The following is an 18,621-nucleotide window of genomic DNA, read 5'->3' on the forward strand; positions in this document are numbered from 1 at the left end:
TCTATTGATTTTCTGTGTTCTCCTCTACATCTATTCATGTAAAGCTGCTTTGAAACAATTAACAATTGTGAAAAGAGCTATATAAATAAAATTGAATTGAATTGAATTGAATGTGTTTTTAGCGGTACCTCAATTTCGAAATGCAATAAGAAGCTACGGTAGCCACCATAGGACAAACTTGTTGTCGTCAGAGGCAATGTAGAGCCTAAAACCCATTCTTTACAGCAGTTTGTCCGTTTAGGTCTACTGTAGAAACATGACGGCAACTTTCATGTAAGGAGATCCGCGGATATAACCGGCTCATTGTAAGCTAACAAAAACAACACAGTTCATTATGAGAGCTCTTTATACACCACTAATAATATAGTTATGCATATTATATTGCATTTCTGTCAAGAGATCCTTCTAAAAGTTATACATTGATTGCACCTTTAAATGAATAATGTCACATTATTTTCTAATACTAAATGACAATCAACTTAGTATTGAATAATCAAATAGCATTTTTTAAATATGACTTATCACAGCAAAGTCTCAATTGTTTCAAAACCAGTGTATTTTCTGTATAGAGCCACAGCTTTTTGTGAGCAGAAACTTTTACATGAAGTAAAGTACATCTTATTGGCCTTTTTTAATATATTGCAGCTTTCTTTTAGTAGAATATACATTAACACAATGAAATCTGCTCGTATCCATGCCCTTCACAAGGACTTTTGGATTTGAAAGGATTTCAAATGAGCTTTAGAGTGCATGTTAAATAATTCCCTATATACATTCTCTATAAGGTTTAATAAAATATGGACAACTATTGATTTAAATCTATCTAGAGAATGTCCATATTTGACCCAGCCATGAGCTGAAACAACCAAGGATAGGTTAACTTAAACCCAACAGTTGAGTTTGTCCATATTTTACCCAACCATGCATTGAAACTACCCAGCATTTTTTCGACTGTAGAAGAGTTTAATGTTGTTTTTCTCTTTCAGAATGGTGGACTGCTTAATACTTTAGACTGACAGTTTTCTCATTTACAAATACCTGTTTCTTACTGATAGAGATTTACTGCAGGCATATTATTTTGTTTTTGTCCTAATGCGCAGGATCGGTTTCTGCTCAAGGCGTCGAATTGCAAAGAGCAGTGGTTTGCCATAAACCGAGGAACCATGAAAATACACCATTCCACACACACACACACACCTCTATCGCAGCATTCACCTGGGTAATAACATTTATTACTCGGTGCGAGCGTACTACTTCACTGCTGAAGAATGGACAGAACGCTCGGTTATTTATGAAGCTCCCTATGTTCCATTACTAATAAATGACAAAGACATGGTGTGGGTTTAAATGCAGCCTCTCTCCTTGAACTATATTTCATCAAAGCTTGTTGTTATAGAGGCAGCTTGTCATGGGCGGCATAAGGCAGCTTTTGTTCACTGGATGACGGTATAAAAACCAGCCACTGCTGTTTTTAACGTCTTGATTAAAAATAGTCATGATCTTTTTACCGTAAAGGACGCTTAACGCTGGATACCAGAACGATTATGCTGTGCAAATTTCTGCTTTGTCTTTGTTAGAGCTACCAGAGGGAAAGTATGTAAGACGCAGGTGCAGATCATTTTATTTAGGTGTAATTTGCCTTTGGTTAACTGGAAAGAAATTAAGAATATTTGTCAAACAGATGTTTCTGTCTACGAGTTAATAACATATTATTTTTTCTCCTTTTCTCTATATTTACTTCTCATATTCTGACATTTAAATCTTTAATTACCTTAAATATTACTGCATTATTGGTATAAAAAGTATACTTGCATTGCAAAAATTTTCCTGGTGACTGAAGAATAGTCGAAAAAGTGAAGAAAATTTTGATGTATTTTCTTCATGTTGTTTTTATTTAACAAAGAGTAAATGTGCTTCCGGGGGTAAAGCTATATTCAATCAATTACTTTTTTGCGATTATTTTGTTGTTGAATATTTCTGGTTCTGGTTTATCTAGGATAGGGTATGATGTCTATCAGATGTTCAAATTCAATATCCCAGTGGTTCTCAAACCTTTCGGAGTGCGGCCCCCTTTATTTAGGGTGCATCCCTTTGTGCCCCCCCCAAACAAATGAATGTAGATACAATGTAGTGCCGTTGGTTGGTAGCTCTTGTTTTTTGAGGTTGATAAAACAGAATTTATGATAAAGTAATGTATTAAAAAAAAGCCATATAACTGGGGCCCCCGGCACCATCTCACCTCCCAACCCCCCAGTTTGGGAACCACTTCATTAGGTATAATATCAGTCACATCTCCAAGACTGTCAAGTCATCAATTTACTACCCTACTGCTTTAACACGTATATACATTGCTCTGTTTATAGCTGGTAGTTTAAACCCTGAGAAAAAGGCATTAAACTGTGTTTACGTCTTTTATATATCAGTGCTCTGTGGTTAGAGCCAAAAACCGCTTACCCACAATGCAGTTGTAAATAGGGCTGTTAATTTAACACTCATTTAACCGTTCCCCTGGGCTGTACGTAAATTTTCCTACCATCAGAGAAATTCAAGCTTATAGTACAACCTAAACATAGGGGTGGTTTTTCCAGACAAGGCTTAAGTCACGTCCCAGACTAAAATACATGTTTGAGGTGTCTTAAATGTAAACCGCTTGCACTGACATGTCAACAAATATCAGTGCCATTGTTTTGTCCCAAGGTACACACCAGTAATGGTTTATGTAAGGTATGTTTGTAAAAACTATGGTCATGGTTTTTAGCCTCCTTGTTAGAGCGCCCTTAAGTCCCGCTAGGGGTGGGTGCAAGAAAGAGCAGTTATGGTGGTGCCGTGACTCGGATGGTAGTGAGGTTTAGGGGGGTGAGTGTAACAAAGACCAGCTAGTGAGTGTGATCTGTGCAGTAAGTAAACCTCACTCCCTGACCTCATGAGGTGCTAAAGTGAGAGATGCTGAAGATCACGGCCTTTAGCCTCCTTGTTAGAGCGTCCACATCCCATGCAGGACGGATCGCATGTTTGAGTCCCGCTCGGGGTGGGTGCAAGAAAGACCAGATACGGTGGTGCGGTGACCCGGATGGCAGTGAGGTTTAGGGAGGTGAGTGTAACAAAGGCCAGCTAGTGAGTGTGATCTGTGCAGTAAGTAAACCTCATGAGGTGCTCGAGTGAGAGATGCTAGGGATCACGGCCTTTAGCCTCCTTGTTAGAGCGTCCACATCCCATGCAGTAAAAAATCGCATGTTTGAGTCCCGCTCGGGGTGGGTGCAAGAAGACCAGATACGGTGGTGCGGTAACCCGGATGGCAGTGAAGTTTAGGGGGGTGAGTGTAACAAAGGCCAGCTAGTGAGTGCAACCCACGCAGTAGGTAAACCTCCCTCCCCAACCTCAAGAGGTGCTCAAGTGAGAGATGCTAGAGATCATGGTCTTTAGCCTCCTTGTTAGAGCGCCCGCATCCCATGCAGGGCCGATCGCATGTTCAAGTCCCGCTCGGGGTGGGTGCAAGAAAGAGCAGTTATGGTGGTGCCGTGACCCGGATGGGAGTGAGGTTTCACTCCCTGACCTCATGAGTTGCTCGAATGACAGATGCTATAGATCAAAGGCTTTAGCCTTTTTGTTAGAGTGCCACATCCCATGCAGGACTGATCGCACGTTCAAGTCCCGCTCGAGGTGGGTGCAAGAAAGACTGGTTACAGTGGTGCGGTGACCCGGATGGCAGTGAGGTTTGGGGGTTGAGTGTAACGGAGGCCAGCTAGTGAGTGTGTGCAGCAGGTAAACGTCGCTCCCCGACTTCAAGAGGTGCTCAAGTGACAAATGCTCACGGGTTTTAGCCTCCTTGTTAGAGCATCCATATCCCATGCAGGGCCCATCGCATGTTTGAGTCCCGCTCGGGGCGGGTGCTAGAAGGACCGGTTACAGTGGTGCCGTGACCTGGATGGGAGTGAGGTTTAGGGGAGTGAGTGTAACGGGGGCAAGCTAGTGAGTGCAACCCGAGCAGTAGAGCGGGTGCGAGTACCAGTTACATTGTCGTATGTAATTAATTAAGCTTTGTAATCAGTTTACAGCCCTAGTTGTAAAAAAACAGCAGAAATACAGTACGTGTAACTTTGTAAAGCCATAAAAGACAAACATGGTGTATGACTGAACACCGATCAAATCAGCCAGCAGCTAACACTGTTGCTAACTGCCGCTCAAGATCGAGCAGACAGCGGCACTCAGCGCAGAGCGCATCCGAGCCTAGAACTCTGATATTGGGTGACTCAGTTATCAGAAACATTAGCAACAGAGACTCAACTACGTGCTGCCTTCCACAAGCAACTGTTTCTGATGTAAACAGGGAACTTCAGAACATTCTGATGAAACATAAGACTGTAAATCGAGTTGTCATTCATGTGGGGAAGAATGATATTCACAAAGAGCAATCTGAACTCCTTAAGAGGGATTTCAACAAACTTTTTGAAACACTCAGAACAGTGAAAGTTCAGCCGTTCATCAGTGGACCACTTCCAGCAAGAGGAACAAATAGGTTTTCACGTTTGCTTGGACTTAATACATGGCTGCAAAAAACCTGCAACATAAAAGGACTGAACTTTATCAACAACTTCAATCTTTTCTGGAGTCAGAGACACCTATTTAAACAGGATGGCATCCACCCAAACAGACTGGGTGCAAGAGTGCTAAAGGACAATATCTATTTCTCCCTTCATCATCCTTCAGCAGTGTGTGCCAATCCACTCAACCTGAACGGCGCACACACACCTGGACAGAGTATGAATGACCATAGGACTTCTTTTCAGCACCTGAGTGGACATGACGTCGACATATCCCACAAGGACAGAGATAACACCACGCAGCCACAACAACCACTGCTCATGGACACAATCTCAGCTGAGTCATGCCCACAGAGCTCACCACAGTCAGAGTGTGTCAGATTAGAACGGCTCCAAGATTCAGCACCCAAGGACGACTCTCTGGAAAACAGCCAGGGAAACCAGGACAACATATCACAGCCTCCGGTCACATCAGAACAACAGGACTCCTCACTAGATATGTCATTCCTCTCTCCAGCATCTCCGCTTTTGACCTTCTCTGGAAAAATGGAGGAACTGGTTTATGCTGGAACTAAACTATCCCACTCTATTGCTGCGAGCCCCCAGCTTTCAACCAGAAAACGGCAAGCCCCACAACCACCAAAGCCAGTGGGCCCAGTTCCCCCTCCTCGCCCTATGAGAGCTCTTCGGTCTCAGACACAACGCCAAGACACACACCCTCCTCCATCTACTGTAGGTGAACCAAAAACAACTGATAATGGCTCTCAGTGATGTGTGTCGAGTTCCTGCTATGAAAATACTAATACTTTTATCAAATGTTTACAAAAGCAGGAACTCAGTGTGCCTATATCTTTCTCTATTTCTGTTTTAGTACATGATAGAAAGTGTAAGGCTAGATCAAATCGTGTGGCAAATCAATCTAATCTGCTGCCTGTGACTTGTCAAACTAAGATCTCTGTTAGGGAAAAAAATTGTACTGTTAAGTTAGCACTTTTAAATATCTGTTCACTTAAAAACAAATCACTTCTAGTCAGCGACTTAATAGCCACAAACAACCTGGATTTTATGTTTCTAAATGAAACATGGCTAGAAGAAAGCTACAGTGCAACAGTCCTTAATGAAACAGCCCCTCCTAACTTTACTTTTTTGAGTTTCTGCAGAACTGCTAGGAGAGGTGGAGGTCTAGCTGCTCTTTTTAAAGATGTCTATCAATGTAAGCAAGTGTCATTTGGAAATTACCCGTCTTTTGAACATCTAGGTATTGTGTTGAAAGGTACCCCACGCATTCTACTGATCATTATTTACAGGCCCCCAAAATACTCTCCAGCATTTGTTGAGGACTTTACAGAACTGTTATCAATGATTTCCTCAGAGTTTGACTGTTTTGCTATTGCTGGAGATTTTAACATTCACATAGATAAGCCAGAAAGCATTATGACAAAAGATGTCACAGCTGTTTTAAATACTTTTGATCTGACTCAACATGTACATGGACCCACACACAATCGTGGACACACTCTAGATTTAATTATCAGTAAGGGTGTAAACATTTCATCAATTGTTATTAAGGATGTGGCACTGTCTGATCATTTCTGTATTTTCTTTGATATATTAATCTCTCCTACTATTGAAACTAGATCTGTGTCTGTCAAAAAGAGATCCTTAAATGAGAACACCAGTGTGCTATTTATGAAGGCTATATCTTTAACACCAAGCATATCTGCAGACTCTGTTGATTTTCTCCTTGATTCCTTTAATTCGAAAGTTAAGAGTGCAATCGATGATATTGCTCCTGTAAAAGTCATGAAGAAGAATGGCAGGCAAAAATCACCTTGGAGAAACTCAACAGCGGTGCGGAATATGAAAAGACAATGCAGAAAAGCTGAACGCATGTGGCGGAAGACAAAACTTGTAGTCCATTATAATATCTATAAAGACAGCCTTCGTGCTTTCAGTGTGGAACTAGGCAAAGCTAGACAGACTTTCTTTTCAAATATTATAAACAAAAACATAAATAACACACGCACTCTTTTTGCTACTATAGAGAGACTAACAACCCCCCCAAGTCACATTCCAAGTGAAATGCTCTCAGACAGCAAATGTAGTGAGTTTGCTAACTTCTTCTCTGAGAAAATCAATAATATCAGAAAGGTGATCAGCACATCCTTGAGCTGCGCCGGGGTCAGACAAATCAGACCACAACATCAGAAAGTAGTTACGATGTCTGATTTCGAAGCAGTTGATGGTAAAATTTTGGAAGAAACAGTACAGCATCTTAAAACATCAACCTGCGCCCTTGACACACTCCCAACATCTTTTTTCAAAAGTGTCTTTAACTGTTTAGAAGCAGATCTCCTAAAAGTGGTAAATTCATCACTTATCTCTGGGACTTTTCCAAAGTCCCTGAAAACTGCAGTTATTAAGCCCCTCCTGAAAAAGAGCAACTTGGATAACACTGTGTTGAGCAACTACAGACCAATCTCAAATCTTCCTTTCATAGGCAAGATCATTGAAAAAGTTGTTTTCAATCAGCTGAACAAATTCTTAATTTCTAATGATTACTTTGACATTTTTCAATCTGGTTTTCGACCACACCACAGTACAGAGACAGCACTCATAAAGATAATAAATGATATTCGCCTCAATACAGACACAGGCAAACTATCAGTGTTGGTGCTACTCGACCTCAGTGCTGCTTTTGACACTGTCGATCACAACATACTTCTTGACCGGCTGGAAAACTGGGTCGGGCTTTCTGGGATGGTCCTAAAATGGTTCAGGTCATACTTAGAAGGGAGAGGTTATTATGTAAGTATAGGTGGCCATAAATCTGAGTGGACATCCATGACATGCGGAGTCCCGCAAGGCTCAATTCTAGCGCCACTCCTGTTCAACCTGTATATGCTCCCACTAAGCCAAATAATGAGAGAGAACCAAATTGCCTATCACAGTTATGCAGACGACACTCAGATCTACTTAGCTCTATCCCCTAATGACTACAGCCCCATTGACTCCCTGTGCAAATGCATTGATGAAGTTAACAGTTGGATGTGCCAAAACTTTCTTCAGTTAAACAAAGAGAAAACTGAAGTCATTGCGTTTGGAAACAAAGATGAAGTGCTCAAGGTGAATGCATACCTTGACACTAGGGGTCAAACAACTAAAAATCAAGTCAGGAATCTTGGTGTGATTCTGGATTCTGACCTTAGTTTCAGTAGTCATGTCAAAGCAATAACTAAATCAGCATACTATCATCTCAAAAATATCGCAAGAATTAGATGCTTTGTTTCCAGACAAGACTTGGAGAAACTTGTGCATGCTTTCATCACCAGCAGGGTGGATTATTGTAATGGCCTCCTCACTGGCCTCCCCAAAAAGACCATTAGACAGCTTCAGCTCATTCAGAACGCTGCTGCCAGGATTCTGAGCAGAACCAGAAAATATGAACATATCACACCAGTCCTCAGGTCTCTACACTGGCTACCAGTTACATTTAGGATTGATTTTAAAGTATTATTAATGGTATATAAATCACTCAGTGGACTAGGACCTCAATACATTGCTGATATGCTCATTGAATATAAACCCAACAGATCACTCAGATCATTAGGATCACATCAGCTAGAAATACCAAGGGTTCACTCAAAGCAAGGAGAGTCAGCTTTTAGCTATTATGCCAGTCGCAGCTGGAACCAGCTTCCAGAAGAGATCAGATGTGCTCCAACAGTAGTCACATTCAAATCCAGACTCAAAACACATCTGTTTAGCTATGCATTTACTGAATGAGCACTATGCTGCGTCCAAACTGATTGCACTATATTATATATGCACTATTTTAATTATTTTTCTCTTGATTTTATTCTTAATTTTTAACTGTTTTATACTTTTATTCCTGTTTTACTTTTTTCACACATTTAAACAGTTTTTATTAAAATCACATTTATTTTCTTTTAATTGATATTTTAAATTCATGTATCTTTGATTTTTGTTTTCTCATTTCTATGTAAAGCACTTTGAATGACCTTTGTGTATGAAATGTGCTATACAAATAAACTTGCCTTGCCTTGCCTTGCCTATGTGCCTGAATGCTCTGTCTAATTGCACGCAGCATGTGGTAAACAGTTATTTCAGTTTGACAAGCCTGGATTATATACTTTTAGAGGAGTAAAAAAATCATTGACAAACTGACATAAAACCAATTACATTCATTCCCATCTGCTTCGAGACAATTCGCCCATTAACCATTTTTGCCCATGATTCCAATTTTTCTGTTTTTATCGACCTCCCCTCCCTTCCTCTTTTCTCCGAATCTGCTCCCTTTGCGATTTTACTTTCAATTTTCTGCTTTGAATAATTCACAAACGACAGGCCAAATGCTTATTTGGAGTTGTGGTGCGTGCTTTAAAGAGAATGTGTAATGATTGCCGATGGGGTTCTGCATTAATCCCGTTTATGTGCGAGACCTTTCAGATCAGTTGGCACCGTGGCCACCAGAGCGGGGGAGGAAACAATCCCTTCGACACATGACAGATCCCATCATCTCCCATTAGCCAAATTTCTCCGCCTCTTCTGTGTGTCTATATGTGAACAACTTTCCAGTCAAACCCTAGATATGAATGCACCGCTCGCCTGATCAAAGATGTTTCTGTATTTAGGGTTGAAACTCTTTTCTTCTGTACTTCTAACAAACTTTTTAAGTAAGAAAGTGTACTTGGGTTTATGTACTTATGAATGAAGTCATAAGTTTTCAATGGAACAACAGGATTTATGTAATGTATGTTTGATGTGATCGTAGTTCAGTATACAAGAGTTCTAAAGTTCATGTTAGAATACAGAAGCATTGGCTGTCATTTCAATAAAAATAACAGGACTTTAAGCATGACTTGTTGTATAAGTTGTATGTATAATCATGTTGCTTGCATCTCATTGCATTAAAATTTTATTACAGAGTTACTTAAAGCAACCAGTTTATGGAAAATACAGCTTTTCTGTTTCATTTGAAAGATTTGCAGTACATTACAAAGTAAATATATGTAATGTTACATTAAGAGATGTTTTTGTTTTCCTACAAGGCACTTTTATCCATACTGCATTATGCATTATGTACTCTTGCCATTTCAGAAATTGAATTGGCTTCCTGAATGGATTTTGAGGAATTACAATGCATAAGTGAGCTAAACCGTCCAGCCACAGGTCAAATTCTGTATGAGACCATATGGATAATCCATGTAATGTGGATCGGACTGTTTTTTAAATTACATTATTTCAATGTTTAGGGGCTCTTATGCTGCTATTGTCCAGTTGTTCTATATACAGCGAGCTTTACCAATTAAATCAAGCCTGCATGTCACTCATCGTCATACTTGCCTGAGCTTTTCTAAACACAACAAGCATATTTTACCATGATTGCCTTGACATTTTCATATTCATGTTTCCAACCCATAGACTGCTTATCTTTAAACATCGAATCCACATCTAAGACACAAGAACCCATTTAATTTGGTTTACAATATATCCCAGAATGCACCTCATAAAATGTATTGAGAGTTCTCAGAAAACGTCACTCTTTTATTACAGTAGGTGATGGTTTTGTATGACTTTATACAAAAACGTATGATTATTAGAAAACAACCAAGCATAAAGGTCCAACCCTAAACATAACTATCACTAGCTGCGTTTCCATTAACGATTTGTGTAAAACTTTAGCATTGTTTTTTTAGTGTCAATAAAAGTCTATCGTGAAATGATGGTGTTTCCATTAAGCGATGATATGTGACTGAAATTCTCGCATTTTTTTTTGTCTCGCATTAAGTCATTCCAAACATCACATCGACTGATGTTGGTAGGTTTACTAACATCACATCCACCACACTAGCCATTATTATATAAGACGATGAAAAAGTATTATCCAAAGACTAATGCCAAGAAAAGCCCCTTATACTTAGGAGCGGCAGTATAAGTGTTTTTCTTCACTGAATTTTTTTTATTCCATTTACTAAATGTTTTTAAGGTATGTGGTTGCAATCAATTTATTTAAGCTACAATTAAACAAAAGTTTTTTTCTAACTTTTTTTGTTTAAATGTCGCTTAAATAAATTGATTGCAACCACATACCTTAAAAAATTGAGTAAATTTAATGAATTATTTTTTACAGTGTTGAAGGTAATAGTACATTATTTTAAATCAAAGCAAATGTAGAAGTGTTATCCAAACATTATTGGCAAGGAAAACCTCTTATACTTGGTAGCAGACATGTATTGAGATGTTTCTGGGATGTTTTAGTGTCATCTTCAAATAATAATTATGTGACTTAATTGCATCAGGCGACCTAAAAATTATTTCCATTGCAGTTTTGCAAAAAACACCTTTTCTGAATTGCCTGAAAAACCACCTTATGCGAGTGCAAAAACTTGTGAGTTCTTGCAAAATTTACTGTATTTTTTTATTCGCATGTCAATTTGCGCAATTTGAAGGGTAAACGAAATGCAGCTATTGTGGCAAATTAGATTAAAATTAGATCAAACAAAAATGTACACATAAGATTGTATGTATTTATATGTATTACACAGAAAAAAATTATTAATTAAATTATCAATTTTTTAATGTAAGTGGTTGCAATCAATTTATTTAAGTTACATTTAAACAAAAATAGAAAAAATAAAGAAAATAAAAAACTTTTGTTTAAATGTAGCTTAAATAAATTTATTGCACCCACCTACCTTAAAAAAATTGAGTAAATTGAATGAATAATTTTTTTCAGTGTAGTCACTAATTCAGTGAAATGATCAATTGAATTGCCAGTTATGATTGGTTATGATACTTTAATGGATCTAAAACCTATTTTTGTATTACTTTTTTAGTTTAAAGTTACTGCATAATTCTACATTTGTGTGATTTCATAGTTTTTTATGACTTTTTATGATTATTATTTTCCACATAGCAAGCACTTCTTGGGCTTTATGTCGGAAACCCAGCACGCAATTTTGCATAAAAAAGACATATACTAGCAGTACAAACACAGCCGTCTAGACTAAAACAAGGCAAAATTTGTCATGATTTGTCAGTGAAAATTGAATAGACATCTAACCATAAATGAAAATAAATAATTAAATGAAACCAATCACTGTTGACTTTGCTTAGATGATGGGATATTACAGATTATATATTATATTTTTCATTTGGCAGATGCTTTTATCCAAAGGTTTACATTTTCTCCCTGGGTTCAAACCCATGACCTTTTGCGCTGCTAACGCAATACTCTAACACTGAGCGATACAAGAACACGTGTAACCCACTTTTAGCCAAAATAACCCTGAATTTGGTAAGTTAAATAGCCATATTATCAGGTCTATAGTTAACCTGGATGGTGAAATGATTGCTATTGCTAGCTGGGAATTGTGCTTTTGGTGCTTTTCTATGATGTCAAAGCGGAATTAATTTACAAACATTAGATATATATTTATGTTTTTGTTTTGTAAATGTGATCTTAAAAGAACATTGTTAAACCCTATGTTTAATTGCTGTTTGTTAGATCATGCATGAGTACTGCATTATTTCAGAGCTCCTCTATAGCCAAAGTAAGCCAAAATTGTTTACCATATTTGACTAAGATTACCCAGGCAATGAATTGAGTCTAACTTAAGACCTAAATATGACTTCTCCTTATTCTGGTAGCCTATTATTTCCTCAGTGCCAATAATGTTGCCAGTCTTGACTTTCTTTCAGTGTCAGTGTTGCCCTCCATTAGTCCTACAGTATGTGCCTTAATAAATGTGCTCATTGAGTTCAAACAGATGGATCGTCAGTTTGTGTAAAATTTTATGAAAAGCAGAACTTGGTTTGCCATATGTCGGCTTGCAATGTAATGCACCATATGTTCAAATGTTCAACAGGATCACCAGGAACCGTGTTTTTTCCATTACAGCAGGAATCAAGATACTGAAAGGCAGTATGTAATGAATTAATATAATTTGTTCAATAAGGCCTGTAATTATTCTCTCAGAGCAGACCTGAGTTGCAAAATGAGACGAAAATACAATGTGCTACACTGATGAACTGATCAATTTCCACTGGCTCAAAATAACCATTTAATCAAGTCTGATTGTATTTAAGTCTCACAATCTTCTTATTGGTTTTATAAAGCAATCTGTAAAGCAGTTGCAAAATTTTTCATCTTAGAAAATATTTCATGCAACGTGAACAAAATGGATAATCCTCCTAAACATATTCATTCTTTACATTTTATTTAATGTTAAAACTATACAAAGTAAATTAAATTAAAATTATTAAATACCACAACTTCTGTATTTTTGTGTGAATTGCAGGTAAAAAAGTGCATTAAAATACACTTTTTTTTATTTCTAATTGTGTAAATAGTGCATTGGACAAAAATCACATAACACACTGTAAAAAGATGCAGCATGAAGTTAAAACAACTTACAAGTCAATTCAACCTACTTTTTTAAGTTTAGGCCTGTGATAACTTGACAAAACTTATAAAAACAAGTTGGAATTGTTTAAATTAATTTGTTAAGTTAAAGTAACATAAAAATATATGTTATAATATAGATTTCCCTCTCTGCTTTGTTTTTCTCTTTCATTTATTCATTTATATCAGTCAACAGTGTTTGAGTTAATGCCCTCTGAAGCTCAGGCAGGGTGGACTGGTGGTACACACTGTGGCATGATGCCAAGAGGTAAAATAATGCTGTCCCCCTGTATCAGCGTGAACACGCGTCCCCGTGTACGTGAGCGCCAGGGGAACGCGAAGCCGCTTGCCAGCTCTCTGAAGCACCACTTATTTGCCATGGGGAGACAGCAAAGCTCATTACCCCCATGACCTCAATCCTAGTCGACCCTGCACGTGCACCTCCAGAGACACTTCCACATGCCGGAGACAGATTGACAAAGATTCGCGTGTTGGATGTATGACTATCTCCTGTTTCTTTCTATCTAATAAGACTGATTTGGACATATGTGCATTTTTTCCCTGACCGGAGAGTTTGATTACATGTGGGCCTCTAATACGACCTCAACAATGAAAGGAGGTATAAGAAATAGCAATAGTTTACGTGTGGATGATGGTTTCTATGAACTCTACAGGGAGTCCACTGCTGAAAAATGTATGCTTTGCATTTTTCTAATTTTAATCAATAAATATTCGGTAAAAAATTAACAGGAAAATCAAAGCAGAAAGGGAAATTTGTGCAATGATTTTGTTTTATGTTTATATGGACTGTAAAAAAGTTCAAATCAACATATATTTTTATGTTACTTTAACTTAACAAATTAATTTAAAGTCAAAACTTGGCTTTAGAACCCAAACACAGATTTTTTAATTGTTCTCGTCACTATTGGGATGGATGGTGACCTCTTCTTTACGCTTCAAAAAAAGACCCAGAAATAACCCCACTCGACTTGTTTCTGACATCACAGGGGGAGCCAAATTTCATTTACCTGTTTTTTCACATCCTTGAAGAGAATGGTTTACCAAAACTAAGTTACTGGGTTGATCTTTCACACATTTTCTAGGTTGACAGAAGCACTGAGGACCCAATTATAGCACTTAAACATGAACAAAGTCAGAGTTTCATGATACGTCCGCCTTAACACTTATGGGTCCTTTTAAAGCTTAAAGGGCTTTTTGGTTACTATGGGAGTGTATGGTGACTGCCTCTGAAAGCAATGGTCACAACAGTTCACATTGTTGATGTGAAGTGTGGCATTCAGCACATACTGCATGCGACACTGTTGAACTTTACTGGCATATAATCACACGATAGAGGGAGAAAGGAATAGACAAAAAGGCAAAGAAATGCCTTTCTTATTAACTGACAGGCGGTCGGTTCAGATGTTGTCTTGGCCTGGAATAATGAAATATCAGAGCTGACACAAAACGCAGCAGACATGACCATCACTCTGATCTTAATGTCAGGAGAGAGATTCTGCTCTTTCTGTCTTTCAGGCACACTGTTGCCTGCCCACTATCACACTTTACTGCTTACAGACAGACACGTTTACTTCAGATCAAACCTTTTGTCAAAATGTACCACAGCAGCCTATAGTCTGATAATAAACTGGAAGAAAAGGATTCACCTTAAACGAGACATGTCATGAAAATTAGACTTTTTTCATGTTCCAGTGCTATAATTGGGTCCCCAGTGCTTCTATCAACCTAAAAAAAATGTTAAAAAGATCAACCCAATAACTTAGTTTTGGTAAACCATTCTCTGCAAGCATGTGAAAAATGTGTACAAAATATCTGATATTCAGGTTATCAAAAAAAAAAGCTTCCTGACTTGACTTGTACATAGCGTGTAAAGTTTTATGGCTATGATGGTTAGAGTCCATGCGTGACAGTGGAAAAGATGGCCTGGTTCCTCTCCATACTGTATCTGCTCACACACACAGTCATCCTTAAAAATGTAATTTGCAGGCTCACTGTCGGGTACGAGTCGTGATGGGCCGGTGATATCACACTGCTCAGCCTGGAGTTAAATGCTGACTGCGACGTGAGAGTGAGAGACGAGACGGGGGTGATGACAAGCCCAGTTGTCGTGGAAATAATCTGTGCAAATGGTCCAGGGGAGACAGCGACAAGTGGCGGGTGACTGCTCAAGTGTCGCATGATGGGATAGATCTTATTTTACAGAATCTCATCATGCACATATGTAAAAATAACAAATTTACACAGGTGTTGAGAAGGTACACTGTTTAGTTCTGAGCTATCTTGCTTAAATCTTACGTTGAAGTCATTGCATTCTGTTTGGTAGAAATTATACACATTACATTTTTATAAAATCACACGTGTGCCCACAGGGAAAGATTTACATTGTACTGACATGTAAATACTAATTTACATGGATTTGCTACAGATTGCCTCGTGGAAATATACAGTTTTTTGTTGTGGAGATTATATAAAGATGTGTTGTGCTACAATGTGTTGTAGCAATGTACTCACACTTAAAGGAGACATTTCACAAATTTTTTCTAAGATGTCAAATAAATCTTTGGTGTCCCCAGAGTACGTATGTGAAGTTCTAGCTAAAAATAGCATATAGATAGTTTTTGGGTGTGTCATTTTATATGCAAATGAGTTGATCTCTGCATTAAATGGCAGTGCCGTGGTTGGATAGTGCAGATTAGGGGGCGGTATTATCCCCTTCTGACATCACAGGGCGAGCCAAATTGCTTGCAGAGAAGTTACTGGGTTGATCTTTATCACATTTTTTAGGTTGATAAATGCACTGGGGACCCAATTATAGCACTTAAACTTGGAAAAGGTCAGATTTTCATGATATGTCCCCTTTAAAGCATTAGAAAACTTAACCTACTGTATGCTGGGTTGTTTTATTGCTGGGTCAAATATAAACATTTTCTGAGCTAGGTTTGACCCTTTTTGACAAACTTCTTACTTATCTCTTTATGTACTGTTTCATAGGACACAATCCATCTGAAAACACAAAACCAAACCTTAAGAGAACTTAGAGAAAATAAATTTAAAGTGCCGTATAATGTAAAACTACACTGTAAAAAATCAGTAGAAATTACAATGTTATTGCAGCTGGGTTGCCGGTAAATTACCGTAGATTAAAATTTATGATATTTACTTTATTTTTAAAGTAATTAAAAAAATATATATATTAACAAGTCTTTATCTTTACAGAATAAAACTATACAATAACAGCCTCATGCAAAGCATCTGGGAACCAGAAATCATCATCAACCTTTTTCTGTTTTTTTGCTTCAGATTTTGTTTCCCAGAATGTTTAGCTTAATGCTGTTTTTTGTTTTACTCTATAAAGACAAAAACTTGTAAATGTTTAATGTTCATTTAACTTTGAACAAAATGTTGCCAGTAAATAACATAAATTTAAATCTACGGTAAGTTACCGGCAACCCAGCTGCAATTTCTACAGAATTTTTTTTACAGTGTAGGCATAGATAAATAATATGAGCTCTATACATGGTAATGACATATGATGAGCCTCAAATGCAATTGTTTTCTCCTTCTTATGTAAACCTTGTGCATGCAAAAGACCGCTGGAAAACAGATCAATCTCAACATAACATCAACTGTGACATTACAGTCGCGATGTACGCCCCAATATTAAATTACACTTTAAATTAATTACAATGTTGTTACAATGCTAAAAACAAAGTTGTGATTGCTGAGTTAGCGCTATATGCTAGCTAATCCTATATGCTAACGTTTAGGCTGAAGTTCTACTATTGACGTTCCATAGGTCCATCCTGAAAAAACACAAAATTACCACTCAGAAACGCCCATTAACAATCTCCAAACAATTGATTATTCCTCAAAATCTGTATCTTTGTCTGATTCAAACATAAAGTCTGTTTACACACACAGAGCTACTGAAGGAGCTGCTCTGTGGAACAGCCAATGAGAGCAGAGCTCAACATTATTATTCATGACCCATTCAAATAAGGTAATTATAGACCATTTCCTTCTAAGGGCAAATCAATGGACATGTAAAACCGTCTATAGATAATTTTTGCCCTTAACAAAGCCACAGACCTTCTATGTAGATATCAGAGAACAATTTAACAGATTATTTCCATGCATTCTTTGGCACGTTAACAAATAAGTTCAGATGCTTGTAAAAAGTGTTACAAAGCTAATGGCAGTTTTGTGATCTGCAGTAATGACACCTTCTCCTGTAGTTATTTTGACAGGTGATGCCTCTCTGATTCTGACGGAAAAACAGTTCCACCTCTGCGGATCCGCCGGCACAGATCCGCCCCTGCTGCTTTGATAAATATGCACAGAGAAACAGAGTGAAACGTGTCTTTAATTAAAAAATGGGGCGCCAGTAAGATGTGATTAAAGTCGGCTCTCGGATTATCTTGCCGCTTCTGACACAAGCATATGAAAGAAAGAAAGACTGATCTCAGTCTAAAAACTTAAAGGCTTGTTAAAGAATCTCCCTTAATATTATGAAACATGAACTGCCGCTGTGTTTGTGATGTAGGAAGGTTTTAAGTATGCGCCAAAAGAAAGACTTGCCATAATTACCAAGACCAAACACAAGCTTTAGTGGATTGACATTAGCCAGGGCCATTGTGAAAAACAGAATTATTTATGATTCAGCTCAGAGACGCATGAAGAATTTTTAGGTTGCAAAAATAAAATTTGGTTCATGTTTTTTTTGTGGTTGGCTGCCTTTGTGTCATTAAAAAGGAAAAAATTGCCTCATTAACAACTCTGGATGCTGTATTAGGCAGTAAACAGTCCAGTTGTTTTTACGTTAGCTGTTAAAGCACTGACTATATACAATTACAGTATGAACAGTGTAAATGAGCTGTATTTTTGCCATTTATAATTGCATGTTTGTGTTTTTGTGTACAGTGTTTTGTTAGCTCGACCGTTTCAACCAGTGATAATAACCTACCAAGACTGGTTAAATATTAATACTTTAGCTTTGTTGATAACAGTATATTTTATTATTTGTATTGCATGATACATGACATATTCAGATTTAACCTGCTTTTATTTCATATGAAAGTTCAAGTAGGAACACTGTATTCTGCAGTTTAATAAATGTAATGTAAGTAATGACTAAACTGTACCATTGACCGTTCTGCTAATGTCTGTGTAAGTTTCATATATGTGCTCATATTTCTTTCCTCTCACATAATAAAATAATTTTAACTGAAATCAATATCGCATGTCAATTTCTTTATAAGTAACAAACAAGGCCATCTTTTACACATATTATTATATATTGACACATTTCTCAGTGCATTCTTGTTAGCTTTTTATTCAAATATGTCCCTGTACAAACACCATGCAAACACACATAGTTATAACATTTATATAATCAGTTTATTTCACATCTCATATAAAGGAGATCCTACGGGATATTAGGCAGGTGATCATAATGTAATGGCTCATCGGTGTAATTGACAATTATGATTTTTTTGTCATAATTGTGCGTCGTCTTGCAAGTGTAACAACAAACCCTCTGGGCCCAATCATACATCCAGCGCAATGCGCATCGCAAGCTAGTTTCAGCCCCAGCGCAGTTATCATTTTCACCTCCAGCGTCACGTTGTTTAA

Source organism: Paramisgurnus dabryanus, chromosome 13, assembly GCF_030506205.2.
Source record: "Paramisgurnus dabryanus chromosome 13, PD_genome_1.1, whole genome shotgun sequence".
Classification (NCBI taxonomy): domain Eukaryota; kingdom Metazoa; phylum Chordata; class Actinopteri; order Cypriniformes; family Cobitidae; genus Paramisgurnus; species Paramisgurnus dabryanus.